Source organism: Heptranchias perlo, chromosome 8 (genome assembly GCF_035084215.1).
Source record: "Heptranchias perlo isolate sHepPer1 chromosome 8, sHepPer1.hap1, whole genome shotgun sequence".
NCBI lineage: Eukaryota > Metazoa > Chordata > Chondrichthyes > Hexanchiformes > Hexanchidae > Heptranchias > Heptranchias perlo.
In genome coordinates this window covers 35,488,839-35,506,294 of record NC_090332.1, presented here as the reverse complement: position 1 = coordinate 35,506,294, position 17,456 = coordinate 35,488,839, and the positions used below count along the sequence as shown (strand labels likewise).

Below are 17,456 nucleotides of genomic sequence, written 5' to 3'. Positions count from 1 at the left end.
TGAGTAGATTGGGACTCTACTCATTGGAGTTCAGAAGAATGAGAGGCGATCTTATTGAAACATATAAGTTTGTGAAGGGGCTTGATCGGGTGGATGCGGTAAGGATGTTCCCAAGGATGAGTGAAACTAGAACTAGGGGGCATAATCTTAGAATAAGGGGCTGCTCTTTCAAAACTGAGATGAGGAGAAACTTCTTCACTCAGAGGGAAGTAGGTCTGTGGAATTTGCTGCCCCAGGAAGCTGTGGAAGCTACATCATTAAATAAATTTAAAACAGAAATAGACAGTTTCCTAGAAGTAAAGGGAATTAGGGGTTACAGGGAGCGGGCAAGAAATTGGACATGAATTTAGATTTGAGGTTAGGATCAGATCAGCCATGATCTTATTGAATGGCGCAGCAGGCTCGAGGGGCCGATTGGCCTACTCCTGCTCCTATTTCTTATGTTCTTATGTAAAGTCGCCTCAGTTGTTTGCTGACATTGAGCTCAGCAGATAATTATGGATGAGGAAGACCATTCAACCCATCTTAATTCATCCATCCAAAGAGATCTTTTGTTCCCTCTCCCCCATTGTAGCATTTAGTTGTTTCTTAAATAATTCCAGAGCTTTTGCTTGTTTACCTATCCTAGTGCTCCTACAAAGTGTATCCCCAGTGGCTATAGCTTGGGAGGTGGAAGGCTGCTGAGCTTCCATTGAGGACACTTCAGATGGCTGTGGTGGGCGATCGCAAGTAGCTATGGGCCTTGGGGGTCCGACTGCAGACTGCAGCATCTCAGCATGGGCCAAGGCAGTCTAGCCCAGCTGGCTGTGTGGCATTAAGAAGGGCACAGGTGCAGTGGGTGGCAGGGAGCATGTATGCTGTCATCCTGAGAGAGGACAGCAGGTATCTCTCCCATGGAGTCTAGGCCACTCTCCTGGGACTGCGCCTCAGCACTCCTATGGTTCTGCATGAGAACAGAGTGCAGGAGTGATGTGACGCTCTGGAAGCCCCTGTCAACAGTGGCCCCCAGAGCCAAGATGGCTGTTATCAGATGCTCCATCATGGCATAGCCAATTAATGACATGGGCAGCACCAATTCAATGCAGTCCCTGTGACCATGTGAACAGACTTATGCAGCACATGCCCTGCCCTCTGCACAACAATTTTCAGGCATGATTGAATTTCTAAGCCCACGTCTTACCTAAAAAATATTTGGCAAATGTTTTTGATGGTTTGCAAACCCACAGTGTGAAACTCCAATTTGCATTGAAATATATATCATTCTATCATTTTTGCATGACAACATTTGGAATAAATAACAGAGGGGGTCATTTTGACTTTGTGCGATAGTGCAACGTGAATGATAGAATCGGTAAGCCATTTTACATTATCGCACAAAGTCAAAATTACCCTCAGAGAGTTGTGCTTATTCTTTTCTCTTGCCAAAAATAAAAAAATGTTTTGCCAAATACTTTGTCACACAGGCAGTGTCGCTTTACAGTACTGGAGAATCATCTATAGCTGAAGACAGCTGTGAATTAAGTGACATTAATGAGCGTTTGACTCACCCTCGGGTGAGATGACTGTGAACGCCAGAACTTGAGCCTTTATATATATGGCGGGTGGCGCACTCCTGGCGTGGAATGTGTGCACACACAACGCCCATCATATTAGATGCATAGGCGCTCATTTTATGCCTGTAAAATGGGCATGTTGTCAGCGAATTTCTGGACCAACATGTCTCAAATATAAAAATTCTTGCTTTTTGATTTCCCATATATTTGATCCCATGCCTAGACAATAAAAGTTAACATTTTCACATGAAGTGCTTATTGTACAACATACTGTTACTTTCATTATCCCTACAAAATTATTTCTGAATTCAACAATTAGAATGGTAACTGGTGAGATTGCAGAACTTAGGAAGGAAATTATGGTCCAACTTTTGTTTTATCTAAGGTAGAGAGTGGTATTTAGTACTTATTTCTTGAAATCGCATGTGACTTTTTAATCTGACATACTGGGAAACCCCATGAAGGTATCTTACTCCCTAGATCACATTGTTCAATGGCTTTTGCACACAGAAAGTCATTCCACACAGCTGGAAGAATCATTCGGATTTGAGGATTCTTTGTGCTATAAAGAAACACATTAAATCATCACCTCAAGCGGATAGCTTACAGGCCCCAGAACCAGACTGACTTGTGTAACAAGATCAGTTTTCTTTCTTAGACAAGATTGGATGTTGTCTGATTTTATGTCCTATTAATCTCTCCACTTATACACAAACTCTGAGCTATTTCTTCATTCTATATGTAATATTAGCCCTTTGTTAAATAAAGTTTCTCCCAAACTCTCCCTTGATTATTTAAGTGATGATATTAAATTTATGTTCTCTTCTTACTCATTCACCAACCAGTGGAAATAGTTTTTCTCAATTTACCTTATCAAAAGCCTTCATAATTTTGAATACCTTTATCAGATCTCCTCTTAATCTTCTCTACTTTCCAGTTTTTCTGGCATCTCCTCATAGCTAAAGTCTCTCATCCCTGGTATTACCTTAATGAATCACTTCTACACCACTTCCATGACTTTGACATCTTTTCTAAAGTAAGGCACCCAAAACGAGTGGGGTTGATTTTATCTCCTGGGCGGGAGCACGGCCTGGCGAGTGGCCGGCTTATCCGGGAACTGCAGCAGGCAGGCTTGGCTGATTTTAACGGCCGGGCCCCATTAGCTTGCCGCTTGCCAACTTCTACCACCAAAAGGGCTGGTAATTCAGCAGGCCGCCTCCAGGGAACGGCGGGAATAGTCCTCGGCACAAGGTAAGAGACTGTGAGGATGCGGGGAAGGCCCTCTCAGGACCTTCTGGTCCTGGCTTTTATTCCCGGCAGGCTTGGCCTGACAGGCAAGCATTTACACCACTGCTCCCCCGCTTAGGCCTCAGGTAAGAAAAGCTGTTGGGCCCCGATGGCATCATCGGAGCCCGATCTGCATATTTAAAAAGGACCTCGCCGGCTTCGGGCAGGTGTCTTTACTGCATGCAATTTAAAATTGCATTCAGCCGGATTGGGATAGGAAAGAGCACGTAAATCCCCCTCTCCTTTTTAACTGGCCCCTGTCCGGTTACCACAGGGTGGGGGAGGGCAGTTAAAACTCCCCCCAATATTCTAACTGTGGCCTTACCAATGATTTGTATAGGTTTATTATTAGCTCTGTGCTTTTGTACTCAGTGCCCTTATTTATAAAACCTATGACGTGGAGAAGCCGGTGATGGACTAGGGTGGACAAATGTAAGGAGTCTTACAACACCAGGTTATAGTCCAACAGCTTTATTTGAAATCACAAGCTTTCGGAGGCTTCCTCCTTCGTCAGGTGACTCACCTGACGAAGGAGGAAGCCTCCGAAAGCTTGTGATTTCAAATAAAGCTGTTGGACTATAACCTGGTGTTGTAAGACTCCTTACATTTATAAAACCTAAGTTCCGATATGCATTTAACTTGTTCTCACATTTTTAAAGATTTATGTAATAGAATCTCTAAGTTTCTCAGCCATTCTACCCCTTTAAAAGGATTATCATCTAGTCCATGGAAAAGAAAAATTTGCTGCCAATTTGTTATCAGTCCGTTTTGCGCTATTGGCTTTGATCAATTTCACCCCCGCTGATCTAGAAAGCAGGCCTCAATACATTGTAGAAACTCTTCCCCTTCTTTGCCACTTAACTGATGGTAAAGATATGTATGTTTCCCAGTTCATGTCATGAATTCATTTTGCAATAAAGTGATCTCAGATCATATTCTGCCACCCCTCATGCTTTCACCTCCATTTTCTGTAGTGTGGTGTTCAACCAGGCAGACAGTTGGTAAAGGCAACATATAACTCAGCAATACAGGCTGGAAAATCCAAAGTTTGATCCTGGTCTGCGCTGATCTCAGCCAGGATAGCAGTAGGGGTGCTGCAATTGGCATTAGAACTACTGGACTGTAAGGGGAAAATGAGCCAGTATTCTTATTTCTGATCACTATTCAGTTATCTCCTCTGGAAACACACATGTGTGGACCAAAGAGGACAAGATTGGGCTCAGCTCTGATGTCTCCTGCAGTCAAATAGCTTGACAACATTCAATGTCCAGGTTCACATCTGCAGAATCACTGCTTGAGTGAAGTACTAGAGAACAACTGCCACCCATGGACCCCAGCAGGAGATGATGCCTTCAGGAGAGGAATAGGGCAGGGTGAAATTTGGAAAAAGTAAAACTAAGGAGATAGTGATGGCAGTATTTTTTAAACAGCCTGGTGAGATGGTAAAAATAATCCTGTCCCTATAAGAGCATTCTGTGGTACAGAAAATGTTTGCATACTGATTGAAAGGTCATAATCTTGGTTTTCTGAAGCATTGTTCTGAACAGTTTTGCATTTGAAGTTATGATGTCACCAGTGACCAATGAGAATCATGCATTTTGTTTGAATGACAACATTCCTCATTTGCAATAAAATCCCCGATGGCTGCTTTACATACCTGATCATACCATTGCCAAATAGGGTTTCTGCATTTTGTGTAAATTATAACCCTGCAATAATTTTCCTTTTAAAAATACATTTTAAGACCTGTCACTGTTGGTATGTTTGTTGACAAGTTAAGTTCTCTGAAGCCTGGCAAGTGAGAACAAATGGCACAATCATAACCTTTCTGCCCTTTACTTCGATCAATTATCTTCTGTAGCAGCATATTTGTAAGTCTTATAAATAGATGAACCATTAACAACAATCTCATTTAAAGGCATAATTGAAAATAAAACTGTCAACACACTCTAGGGCCTGTTACCTGTTTTACGAGTCTGTTGCATTTACACACTGCTGCATTTTTTTCTGTCTTGCACGTTATCACAACAAAGTTCTTCCCTTCTTTGCCCTTAGTTCTCCACAGCAGACATGGTAAATACAACATGCTGATATTTTGAAAGCTGACTGTTTATATTTGCAAAAAGATCTACTCAGTATGTGGCCCCCACATCGAGGCCTGGGGATACACTTTGAACTAGTGTCAGCCCTGGCTGGGGGCAAATTAATGCATGAACCTACAGGCTTGTTTTCTGGAATCTCAGGAATGAAAGATTAATCTCGCAGACAGTGCTGCATGCAACCCAGGAGAAAATAAGGAGGTATGGAGTAAAAATTAGCATGCATTGCACCCATTCTATGAGCGTAAAACGGGTGCAAAGCATACCAACTTAGCAGTGCGACAGCCTGCGCCCAATCTCACAGGCAGACGCCTAAAACAGGCGTTAGGCCTCTGGCAGATGTTAATGAGGGGCCTAACCCCTTCCCGAAATTGGGCTGCCCTGAATGCAGCTGGTGCTGGGCTAGCCGCGTTCAGGATATCCAGGTCTACATGCGGCCTAATGGGACCGCTGGAGGCTGCCACCAGAATGGTAAGTTTTAAAAAAATTCTTACCTGAACATGGAGCCAGGAAGAGCAGGAATGCTCCTGAAAATATGTTGGAATTGTTACCCAAATGGGCCATCAGGCTAATTTCTGTGCTGTTAAAAACATTAAACAGATGGATAGCCAGGTTTCCCACTTCCAGTCACTATCCAGTTGTTCCTGCTGGTTCGTGGACATTCAGTGAAGACAAGGTTTGGCTGTGTTGCCTACTGTTGAATAAAGTGCTCTCACTCACTGTCTACGCTGACAAAGGAAGAAGGGGGATTTGGATGAGACTTTTCGGGGTGACTGATGCTATGGAACCATACCCCATGACCTTTTCTCAATTAAATAAAAAAAATCTTCAATTAAAGCAGAAAGAGGAAAGAGAATGAAAGAGAAGAAAAATTCTTCGACTTTTTTTATTTAAATGTTAAACTTATGGAGGATCAGGGTGGATTTTTTCATAAGACAGAAATGTAATTCCATTACTACAGTAGATAAATACACCATGAATACAATTTTAATTATGTAAAGCAATTTTTTTTATTCATTCATGGGATGTGGGCGTCACTGGCAAGGCAAGCATTTATTGCCCGTCCCTAATTGCCCTTGAGAAGGTGGTGGTGAGCCGCCTTCTTGAACCGCTGCAGTCCGTGTGGTGAAGGTTCTCCCACAGTGCTGCTAGGTAGGGAGTTCCAGGATTTTAACCCAGTGACGATGAAGGAACGACAATATATTTCCAAGTCGGGATGGTGTGTGACTTGGAGGGGAACGTGCAGGTGGTGTTGTTCCCATGTGCCTGCTGCCCTTGTCCTTCTAGGTGGTAGAGATAGCGGGTTTGGGAGGTGCTGTCGAAGAAGCCTTGGCAAATTGCTGCAGTGCATCCTGTGGATGGTACACACTGCAGCCACAGTGCACCAGTGGTGGAAGTAGTAAATGTTTAGGGTGGTGGATGGGGTGCTAATCAAGCGGGCTGCTTTGTCCTGGATGGTGTCAAGCTTCTTGAGTGTTGTTGGAGCTGCACTCATCCAGGCAAGTGGAGAGTATTCCATCACACTCCTGACTTGTGCCTTGTAGATGGTGGAAAGGCTTTGGGGAGTCAGGAGGTGAGTCACTTGCTGCAGAATACCCAGCCTCTGACCTGCTCTTGTAGCCACAGTATTTATATGGCTGATCCAGTTAAGTTTCTGGTCAATGACCCCCAGGATGTTGATGATGGGGGATTCGGCGATGGCAATGCCATTGAATGTCAAGGGAAGGTGGTTAGATTCTCTCTTGTTGGAGATGGTCATTGCCTGGCACTTGTCTGGTGCGAATGTTATTTGCCACTTATCAGCTCATGCCTGGACGTTGTCCAGGTCTTGCTGCATGCGGGCACGGACTGTTTCATTATCTGAGGGGTTGCAAATGGAACTGAACGCTGTGCAATCATCAGCGAATATCCCCACTTCTGACCTTTTGATGGAGGGAAGGTCATTGATGAAGCAGCTGAAGATGGTTGGGCCTAGGATATTGCCCTGAGGAACTCCTGCAGCGATGTCCTGGGGCTGAGATGATTGGTCTACAACAACCACTACCACCTTCCTTTGTGCTAGGTATGACTCCCTCTTGTATTGAGTATGTTTTAACCAAATGAATTGTGGACATCATTATCTAAACCAGCCTCTTTGTCAAAACAATTATTTTAATAAACCATTTGGGAGTAGATTATGTCAGTGTGCAATGATAGTACTGCACTGCACTACATACCCTTCGCTTAGAGCGTGAAAACATAATTATCTAGCAATTTGACTGCATTACTCAAAAGCACTCCTGATTGCTAGTGTTGATTATGCTGATCTGACCCATTTACCATAATATGATTTTAAAGCACTTTTACAGATTGAAATAAATAATAGTCCTCACTGGCTCGGTATTTGTAAAACAAGGACCCAATTTTCTAAATAACCTACAATGGTCTCTCTTCCCCAAAAATTAATACTACCTTTGTGACCCTCATACCTAGCACCAATTATTCAGGTCCCTGACCACCACGGAGTCTCCAAAAGTAGTAGGCCGTAGACAGATTGCCAAAATGGGTAGACAGGTGGCAAATGCATTTTGATGTGGATACATGTGAGGTAATACATTTTGCGGGAAAAAACATGGAATGGGAGTATATACTCAAATGAAAAGACTTTGGCCCAGAAATTGCTCGTAAAATAACAGAGAGCCGAACAGCGCCTCACCGTTATTTCAAGGAAAATGGAAGAGCAAGTTTCGAGCGCACAAATGCGCAGTCAAACGTGCAAATCAGGTAATTGCTCTACCTAATTCCCTGCTTCTCTGAAAGCTTCGCGGTAAAGAGATCTAGCCAGCTGGAATGAATGCACCAGTGCAAACTTGCTCTCCTGCCCAGCTGGAAACTAACTAATCTCTCCAGAAAAATGTATGCTGAGATATGTCAGGTCTAAGATAATTTTTAACGTATGTTAAGTATTAATGACTGCCAAACAACCTCTCTTGCACTGAAAATTAACTTTTAAAATGTGGAGTCTCATTCCTCCCGATATTAATTGTTGCTGGACATTTTTTTAAAAATGTAAAAAATTTAAAATTTTCATTATTGATTTTTTCTTTCTGTCTCTTTTATCGCTGTCTTTTAAATTAACTCTCTCTTTATTTCACTTTCTCTAACTGATATTACATTGGAATTCATTGTTGTAGCTTTCACTTCCTGGTTGTGACTGCACGGCTTCAAGCTGATTGGTTGAGGGGAGAGCGAGATCCTTTTCCCGTTCACACCGCTGACAGAAGCCCTGGAAAGAACGCTGAACTTTTTTGCAGCTCATCACCGAAGCAAGTGGGCGCTCAGAAACTCGAGAATAGTTTGTGGGTGAGTTTATAACTAACGAGTGGCGGGCGAGGTTCGTTCACCGCTCAGTGCAATTTCCGCTGTTTCCAATGCAGGGCGTGGATGAACAGAGACTAGAGGGACCCGATATTTATGGGGGGGTGGGGAGAGAGCAGGGGGCGTGTGTTTGCGGCCGGAAAACCTGGAAATGCCGGCAACGCGGACATCCTGCCGAATTTAACAACAGGATCTCATTTTTTTTACTGCGTTGCTCGCCTGGCCGCCAGCCAGATTAATAGGCTGGCCGGCGGCCGGGTGGGAAAGCCAGCAGTACAAGGCTGCAGCCAGGGACCCCTGGGGACGGTCCCTGACAATCAGAAAAGATCGGGGCATGGTGGAGGGATGGGGGCTTGGAGAGTGGCAAGAAGGGAAAGATCAGGGCGTAGTAGTGGGGGTAGACAGATTGCGGGAGGGGTAAGCAGATTGCGGGGGTAGACACATCACAGGGGGGTAGACAAATCGCGGGGTAGGCAGATCACTGGGATAGGTAGATCGCGGGGCTAGGCAGATGACGGGGGGTAGACAGATTGTGGGGAGGGAGAGAGTGTGGCAGAAGGTTTGCTTGAAGGGCCAGGGGAAGCACAACTGCTCCTCTTGGCCCACAAGCAGTACTGGAAAAGCACTTACCTGCTGGATTTGAAATCGTCTGCCTCCCTTTAGCTGCTAGGAAACCTGGCCTCCAATCATTAAATTCAAAATGGCTGCCATAATCTGCGGAACGGAGCCTCATTTAAATATTACCACGGACCCGCCTCTCGGATTCAGGAAGTAGAAGCGGAAGATCAGGAAGTAGAATCAGTATGGGTGGAGATAAGAAATAACAAGCGGCAAAAAACACCTGTGGGAGTAGTTTATAGGCCCCCTAACTGTTGGACAGAATATTAATCAAAAAATAAGAGGAGCTTGTAACAAAGGTAATGCAATAATCGTAGGGGTCTTTAATCTTCATATAGACTGGGCAAATCAAATTGGCAAAAGTAGTTTGGAGGATGAGTTGACAGAATGCATTCAAGACAGTCTCCTAGAACAGTACGTTATGGACCCAACCAGGGAACAGGCTATTTTAGATCTTGTCTGTGTAATGAGACAGGGTTAATTAGTAATCTCATAGTAAGGGATCCTCTTGAGAAGAGTGATCATAATATGATAGAATTTCACATTGAGTCGAGAGTAACATACTTAAGTCTGAAGCTAGAGAATTAAACTTAAATAAAGCCAATTACATAGGTATGAGGGGCGAGTTGGCTATGGTAGATTGGAAAATTAGATTAAAAAGTATGACGGTAGATAAGTAATGGCGAACATTTGAAGAAATATTTCATAATTCTCAATGAATATACATTCCATTGAGAAATAAAAACTCCAGGGAAAAGTGATCCATCCATGGCTAATTATAGAAGTTAAGGATAGTAATAGATTAAAAGAAGAGGTTTACAATGTAGCCAAGGAGAATAGTAAACCTGAGGATTGGGAGATTTTTAGAAACCATTGATAAAGAGGGAGAAAATAGAATATGAGAGTAAATTAGCAAGAAATATAAAAACAGATTGTAAAAGTTTCCACAAGTATGTAAAAAGGAAGAGAAGCAAAAGTGAACATAGGCCCCTTAGAGGCTGAGACAGGGGAAATTATAATGGGGAATAAGAAAATGGCAGAGTCATTAAACAAATATTTTGGCCCAATATTAGTGGGGAGGCGGGATGGCAGCAGGGGGGAGGGGGCGATTGGGAGCGTGGGTAACCCGCCCAATAAAACCTGTCCATTCCCCACAGGATCGCGGGTAAATTGGAGCTACTAAACGTGACTTTCAGGTTTGCCATCTGAAAGCCGTGCAGCGGGCAGACTGTGCACACCCATCACAGGCTGTCAGCTGGAGGAGCTCTATTTAAAGGGGCAGTCCTCCAATGGCTGCTCTTGGAGCAAAAACCCAAACAGCATAATGGAGCAGCACAGGGGAAAGGCTGCTCCTACATTTAGTGATGTCTCACTCCAGGTGCTATTGGATGGGGTGAGGAGGAGGAGGGATGTCTTCTACCTGACGGACAGGAGGAAGTGGCCTGCCTCTGCCACCAAGAAGGCCTGGCTCGAGGTGGTAGAGGAGGTCACCAGCAGCAGCAACATCTCCCACAACTGGATCCAGTGCTGGAAGCGCTTCGGTGACCTAACTAGGTCAGCCAAAGTGAATCCACATACTCATTCTCCTACATTCCGTCTTCACATCACCGCCCCCACCTCTCAACTCATTCTGCATTGCTAACATTACTCTATCACATCACTCCTCACACCCACTCAAAGCTCATCCTCAACTTACCTGCATTTCCTCAGCACTTGTTCACCTCCCCATTACTTACCCCACCACTACCACTCAACCCAATCCTCATACAATGTCATGGCTCTGTCTCATACTCACCCTCTGATGCATCTCTTTCACGGTCAGCCGCAACCAAACTAATGCATTCATCGGTTGGCCATGTCACCATCACTCACTCACTTTATAGGAGAAGAAAGGCCAGAATGCATGGGAGAGGGCGAGGATTGGAGGGGGTCCACAACAGATAGTCGTCCTCAGACGCGGAAACATAAAAACATAGAAAATAGGAGCAGGAGTAGATCATTCGGCCCTTCGAGCCTGCTCCACCATTCAATATGATCATGGCTGATCCTCCATCTCAATACCATATTTCCGCTCTCTCCCCATACCCCTTCATGCCTTTTGTGTCTAGAAATCTATCTAGCTCCTTCTTAAATATATTTAGTGACTTGGCCTCCACAGCCTTCAATGGTAGAGGATTCCATGGGTTCACCACCCTCTGAGTGAAGAAATTTCTCCTCATCTCAGTCCTAAATGTCCTTCCCCGTATCCTGAAACTGTGACCCTTCATTCTGGACACCCCAACCAGGGGAAACATCCTCCCTGCATCCAGTCTGTCTAGCCCTGTCAGAATTTTATATATTTCAATGACATCCCCTCTCATTCTTCTAAACTCAAGTGAATACAGGCCGAGTCGACCCAATCTCTCCCCATGCGACAGTCCTGCCATCCCAGGAATCAGTCTGGTGAACCTTCGCTGCACTCCCTCTATCGCAAGTATATCCTTTCTTAGGCAAGGAGACCAAAACTGCACACAATGCTTCAGGTGTGGTCTCACCAAGGTCCTGCATAACTGCAGTAAGACATCCTTGCTCCTGTACTCAAATCCTCTTGCAACGGAGCAGGAGGCGCTGGAGCTGAGCCGTACCCTCGAGCGCCTGTCCGTCGGGGACGCCGAGACTGGCACTCGACAAACATCTGGTGACAGAACTTTAACATGCAGCACACACAATATGAATTGATGTTAACATGCCTTGCCATCTTCAGCACCTCAACATCTGTGATCATGCTTAATATTGCCTTCTGTTCTCTTACAGGGCCTTCAGCGACCGCTGTGATGGCTGAGGGTGATTCCTCAGAGGACCTACCAGCCTCTGAGGGTGCACCATCGCATCTGAGTGAGCCATCCACCAGCGCAGATACATACACCTCGGTGGGTCTCAGTCCGCAGTTAGTTGGGGTCGCACATGGTGAGTTACCACACATGTGAGCACGAGCAGACACTGGTGGCAGGGGCAGCTGTGGAGAGTCCGCGTCGGTGGGAGCCTCCTCTCCAGGCTCTGCTCAGCTGGACACAGATGCTGAACCCTGGGGACCATCCTTTAAAAGGAGAATGATCGAGGGGCAGCAGCACATTTGCGAGGTGCTGGAACAGGTGCCATGCGCACTCTCCACAATAGCGCAGAGGATGGAGGAGTCCAACTCCTGCATGAGTGGAATGGTGGCACAGGTACGGGAGGGAATCTCTGAAATACTGTCACAGGGACGTGAGGGCATCTCTGAGATAGTGTCCCGGGTAAGTGCGGGAATGTCTGTGATGGAGGGAAGGCTAGCCTCCATGGAACTTCAAGCACGGCTCACAGATGAGTCCATTCAGGTCCTGAAAACAGCCGTTCAGACTCAGGGTGAACAACATTCTGCCACCTTAAACAGGCAGGCAGATACACTAGCACTGGCCTTACAAGGCTTCACACATGTCCTCCAAACTTCGTCCAGCAGAGTGGTAGGAGTGGTGTGGGCCCGATTTGGGAGGGATGATGGTGAAAGGGGACATGGAAGCGGAAATGCCACTCAAAGTGTCCCCATGTCTCACCCGTTGCCCCCCTCTCAACCAGTATCCCCCAGTGCTGCCTCCTCTCCAGATGGCCGAGTCTGCCCCTGCACAGGTGCAGGTGGAGCAGTCTTTGGAGGGGCCATCACGGGCACCGAAACCCAGAGGGCATAGGCCCAAAGCATCTAATCGGTCAGGGCATGAACAAGAGCAACCTGCCACTACCTCTGCTGCAGCCACACTTACTGATTCTCCTGCATTCCGTGTCGCACATCTACCCCGCACCCCACCCCCCACATCATTCTGCACTGCCAAGACTACTCCATCACATCACTCCTCACACCCACTTAAGGCTAATCCTCAACTTACCTTCACTTCCTGAGCACTTCCTCTGGAACTCACTGCCTGAAAGGATGGTAGAGGCAGAAACCCTCTTCACAGTTAAAAAAGTACCTGGATATGCACCTGAGGTGCCATAACCTACAAGGCTATGGACCAAATGCTGGAAAGTGAGATTAAGCTGAGTGGCTCATTTTTGGCCAGCGCGGACATGTTTGGCCGAATGGCCCCTTCTGTGCGGTAAATATTCTATGATTCCATGATTCTATGATGGTAAAGTGATCAGCCAGCGAAGGCAATGAGTTCCAGACCCCCACCACCCTCTGGGTGAAAACATTTTTCCTCAGCTCCTCTCTAATCCTTCGACCAATCACTTTAAATCTATGTTATTGACCTCTCTGCTAAGGGAAATAGGTCCTTCCTAACCACTTTATCTAGGCCCCTCATAATTTTGTACACCTAAATTAAATCAGTCTCCTCTGTTGCAAAGAAAACAACCCCAGCCTATCCAATCTTTCCTCATAGCTAAAATTCTCCAGTCCTGGCAACATGCTCGTAAATCTCCTCCGTACCCTCGCTAGCAAAATTACATCCTTCCTGTTATGTGGTGACCAGAACTGTATGCAGTACTCAAGCTGTGGCCTAACCAGTAGTTTTATACAGTTCTAGCATGAGCTCCCTATTCTTATATTCTATGCCTCGGCTAATAAAGGAAAGTATCCCAGATGTCTTAACCACTTTATCTAGCTGTCCTGCTACCTTCAGGGATCTGTGGACATACACTCCAAGGTCCCTCACTTCCTCTACACCTCTCAATATCCTCCCATTTATTGTGTATTCCCTTGCCCTGTTTGCCCTCCCCAAGTGCATTATCTCACACTTCTCTGGATTGAATTCCATTTGCCACTTTTCTGCCCACCTGACCAGTCCACTGATATTTTCCTGCAGTCTACAGCTTTTCTCCTTACTATCAACCACACGGCCAATTTTTGTCTCATCTGCAAACTTCTCAATCATGCCCCCTACATTTAAGTCCAAATCATTAATATATACCACAAAAAGCAAGTGACCTATACTGAGCCCTGTGAAACCACACTGGAAATGGCCTTCCAGTCACAAAAACACCCATCGACCATTATCCTTTGCTTCCTGTCACTGAGCCAATTTTGGATCCAACTTATCACTTTCCCTTGGATCCCATGAGCTTGTATTTTTTTGACCAGTCTGCTATGTGGGACCTTGTCAAAAGCCTTGCTAAAATCCATGTAGACTACATCAAACGCACAACCCTCATCGACCCTCCTTGTTACCTCCTCAAAAAATTCAATCAAGTTAGTGAGACACGACCTTCCTTTAACAAACCCATGCTGACTGTCCTTGATTACTCTGTGCCTTTCTAAGTGACGGTTTATCCTGTCCCTCAGAATTGATTCCAATAATTTGCCCAGCACCGAGCTTGGACTGGCTGGCCTATAATTACTTGGTCTATCCCTCTCTCCCTTTTTAAACAACTGTACAACGTTAGCAGTCCTCCAATCCTCTGGCATCACGCCAGTATCCAGGGAAGATTGAAAAATGATGGTCAGAGCCTCCGCTATTTCCTCCCTTGCTTCTTTTAACATCTTGGGATACATTTCATCCAGGCCTGATGATTTATCTACTTTCAAAGATGCTAAACCCCTTAATACTTCCTCTCTCACTATTTTTATCCCATCCAATATTTCACACTCCTCCTCCTTAACTACAATGTCTGCATCATCCCTCTCTTTTGTGAAGACAGATGCAAAGTATTCATTAAGAACCAAAACAATGTCTTCTGCCTCCACACATAGGTTACCTTTTTGGTCTCTAATAGGTCCTACTCTTTCCTTAGTTATCCTCTTGCTCTTAATGTATTTTTGGGTTTTCCTTGATTTTACTTGCCAATATGTTTTCATGTCCTCTCTTTGCTTTCCTAATTTCCTTTTTAATTTCACCCCTGCACTTTCTATACTCCTATAGGCTTTCTGTAGCATTGAGCTCTCGGTGTCTGACATAAGCTTCCCTTTTTTGCCTTATCTTACCCTGTATGCTCCTTGACATCCAGGGGGCTCTAGATTTGGCAGTCCCACCCTTTTTCTTTGTGGGAACATGTTTACCCTCAACCCCTTAAATCTCCGCCTTGAATGCCTCCCCCTGCTCTGACATTGATTTACCTTCAAGTAGCTGTTTCCAGTCCATTTTTGCTAAATCACTTTTCAGCTTAGTAAAATTGGCCTTTCCCCAATTGAGAACTTTAACCCCTGTTCTATCTTTGTCCTTTTCCATAACTATGCTAAATCTAACTGCATATAATTTCTACCACCAAAATGCTCTCCCACCGCTACTCCTTCCACCTGCCTGGCTTCATTTCCTAAAACTAAATCCAGAACTGCCCCCTCTCTTGTTGGGCTTGCTCACTCACTCACCCGTTCATACTTTCTCCCCTTCTAGGAGATGAAAGCGCATAATGCACGCGAGAGGGCGAGGACTGGAGGAGGGCCACAACAAATAGTGGTCCTCACAGAGGCAGAGGAGGAGGCCTTGGAGATCAGCCGCACCTCAAGTGACTATCCATCGGGGACGCTGTAACTGGGACCCCACAAATGTCTGGTGACACAACTTTAACATTCATCATACACAAGGTGAATTGATGTTAACAATGATTGGCATATTGAACACCTCAGTATGCTCATCGCAACATGACACATCTGTGATGATGCTTAATATTGCTTTTGTTCTCTTACAGGCCGTTCAACGACCGCAGTGACGGGAGAGGACGATTCTTCAGAGGAGCTCCCGGCCTCTGAGGGCGCACCGTCACATCTTAGTGAGCCATCCACTAGCGCAGATACTCACACCTCGGTGGGTCCTAGTAGTCAGTTGGCACCTGGTTGGCACCTGGTGAGTTACCACACACAAGTGAACACGAGCAGACACTGGTGGCAGGGGCAGCTGTGGAGAGTCCGCGTCGGGGGGCGCACTCCTCTCCGGGCTCTGCTCAGCTGGACACAGATGCTGAACCCCAGGGGCCATCCTTTAAAAGGAGAATGATCGAGGGACAGCAGCTCATTTGTGAGGTACTGGAACAGGTGTCATGCATACTCTCCACAACAGCGCAGAGGATGGAGGAATCCAACTCCTGCATTAGTGGAATGGTGGCACAGGTACGTGAGGGAATCTCTGAGATAGTGTCACATGTAACTGCGGAAATGTCTGAGATAGTGTCGCAGGTTAATGCGGGAATGTCTGCGATGGAGAGAAGGCTAGCCTCCATTGAGCTTCAAGCATGGCTCACAAATGAGTCCATTCAGGCCCTGGCGATGGCCATTCAGACTCATAGTGAACAACATTCTGCAGCCTTAAACAGGCAGTCAGAAACTTTACAACTGGACTTACAAGGCATCATACATGTCCTCCAAACTGTTCTCCAGCAGGGTGGTAGGAGTGATGTGGGCCTGATCCAGGAGATGGATGATGGTGAAAGGAAACATGTAAGTGGGGACGCCACTCTAAGCGCTCCCACATCTCACCCGTTGCCCCCCCCCACTCAACCAGAACCCACAATTCTGCCTCCTCTCCAGGTGGCCAAGTCTGCCCCTGCACAGGTACAGGTGGAGCAGTCTTTGGCGGGGCCCTCATGGGCTCCAAAACCCAGAAGGCGTAAGCTAAAAGCATCTAAGCAATCCAGGCATGGCCAAGAGCAACCTGCCACTATGTCTGCTGCAGCCACAGGGGATGCACCACGTAGAAGCAGTAGGAAGAGAAAGGCTAAGGATTTGTGATCACGAAGGGTATGCACAAGGGTGACTGACAGACTGTCATGTTTTTAATTTATACTTGGTTTTTGATAGAGTCACATTAAATGTTATCATTCTCACCACTACTGCCACGTCTTGCCCATTCTTGACTGCCTTTTGTGATAACGCCCTATTATGTGCTTCATCATGAAAGGTTGACACTTGATGCCACCCAATAAGTGACTTTGCAGTGAGTGTATGTGTAGTTGCAGAACTGTTTTGTGCAGGGGGTTGGGAGGGGGTGGTGGTGCTGCTGGTGTTGGCGCTGCTCTTTCCAGGTGGTGTGAGGACTGGACTATTCTCACTATGTGAGAAGCGTTCACATATGAGTGACTGACTGGCCTCACGAGCAGCCAGGTGAACCACTGCTTTACCCATGGGTTTGTCCTCCTCCACCTCCTGCTGCTGCTCCTCCTCATTGCAGATGTGGATGCTGGATGAGGGCATGGGTCCTCATCAACCGGTACCCCTCTCTGTTGCGCCATGTTGTGCAGGACGCAACACACTACTATAATGCAACCCACTCTCACTGGTGCGCATTGAAGGGCTCCCCCAGAACGATTGAGGCACCGAAATCACATCTTCAGCAGTCCTATCGCACGTTCAATGATCGATCTGGTGGCAATGTGGCTGTCGTTGTATCGATGCAGTTACCCGTTGATGGGGTCAGTGCCCTTGTCAAAGGGTCTACAGACCGAGGCTGAACTGCCTGGACCTCTCTAAGGAGCAGTGCATACGGAGGCTGAGAGTGAGTCGCCAGGTAGTCGCAGACATCTGCAGCCTCCTTCATGCCAGGAAGCCAGCTGATGGGGCTCCTCAGGTGTGTCATCAGCCACTTGTGCAAGGGGTATCCCTTGT

At 46.1% G+C, this 17,456-nt stretch overlaps 1 long non-coding RNA gene across 1 annotated transcript in view; it reads left to right on the top strand.

Annotated features, from left to right (window-relative positions):
* Positions 1-16,965, top strand: part of LOC137324550 (uncharacterized) — a 31,405-nt gene extending 14,440 nt beyond the window's left edge. Inside the window, exons 2-5 of the long non-coding RNA XR_010963661.1 lie at positions 8,113-8,281; positions 11,708-11,860; positions 15,253-15,443; positions 15,548-16,965. This is a non-coding gene — a long non-coding RNA (uncharacterized lncRNA). The remainder of the gene's footprint in view (positions 1-8,112; positions 8,282-11,707; positions 11,861-15,252; positions 15,444-15,547) is intronic.
* Positions 16,966-17,456: the final 491 nt, after the last annotated feature.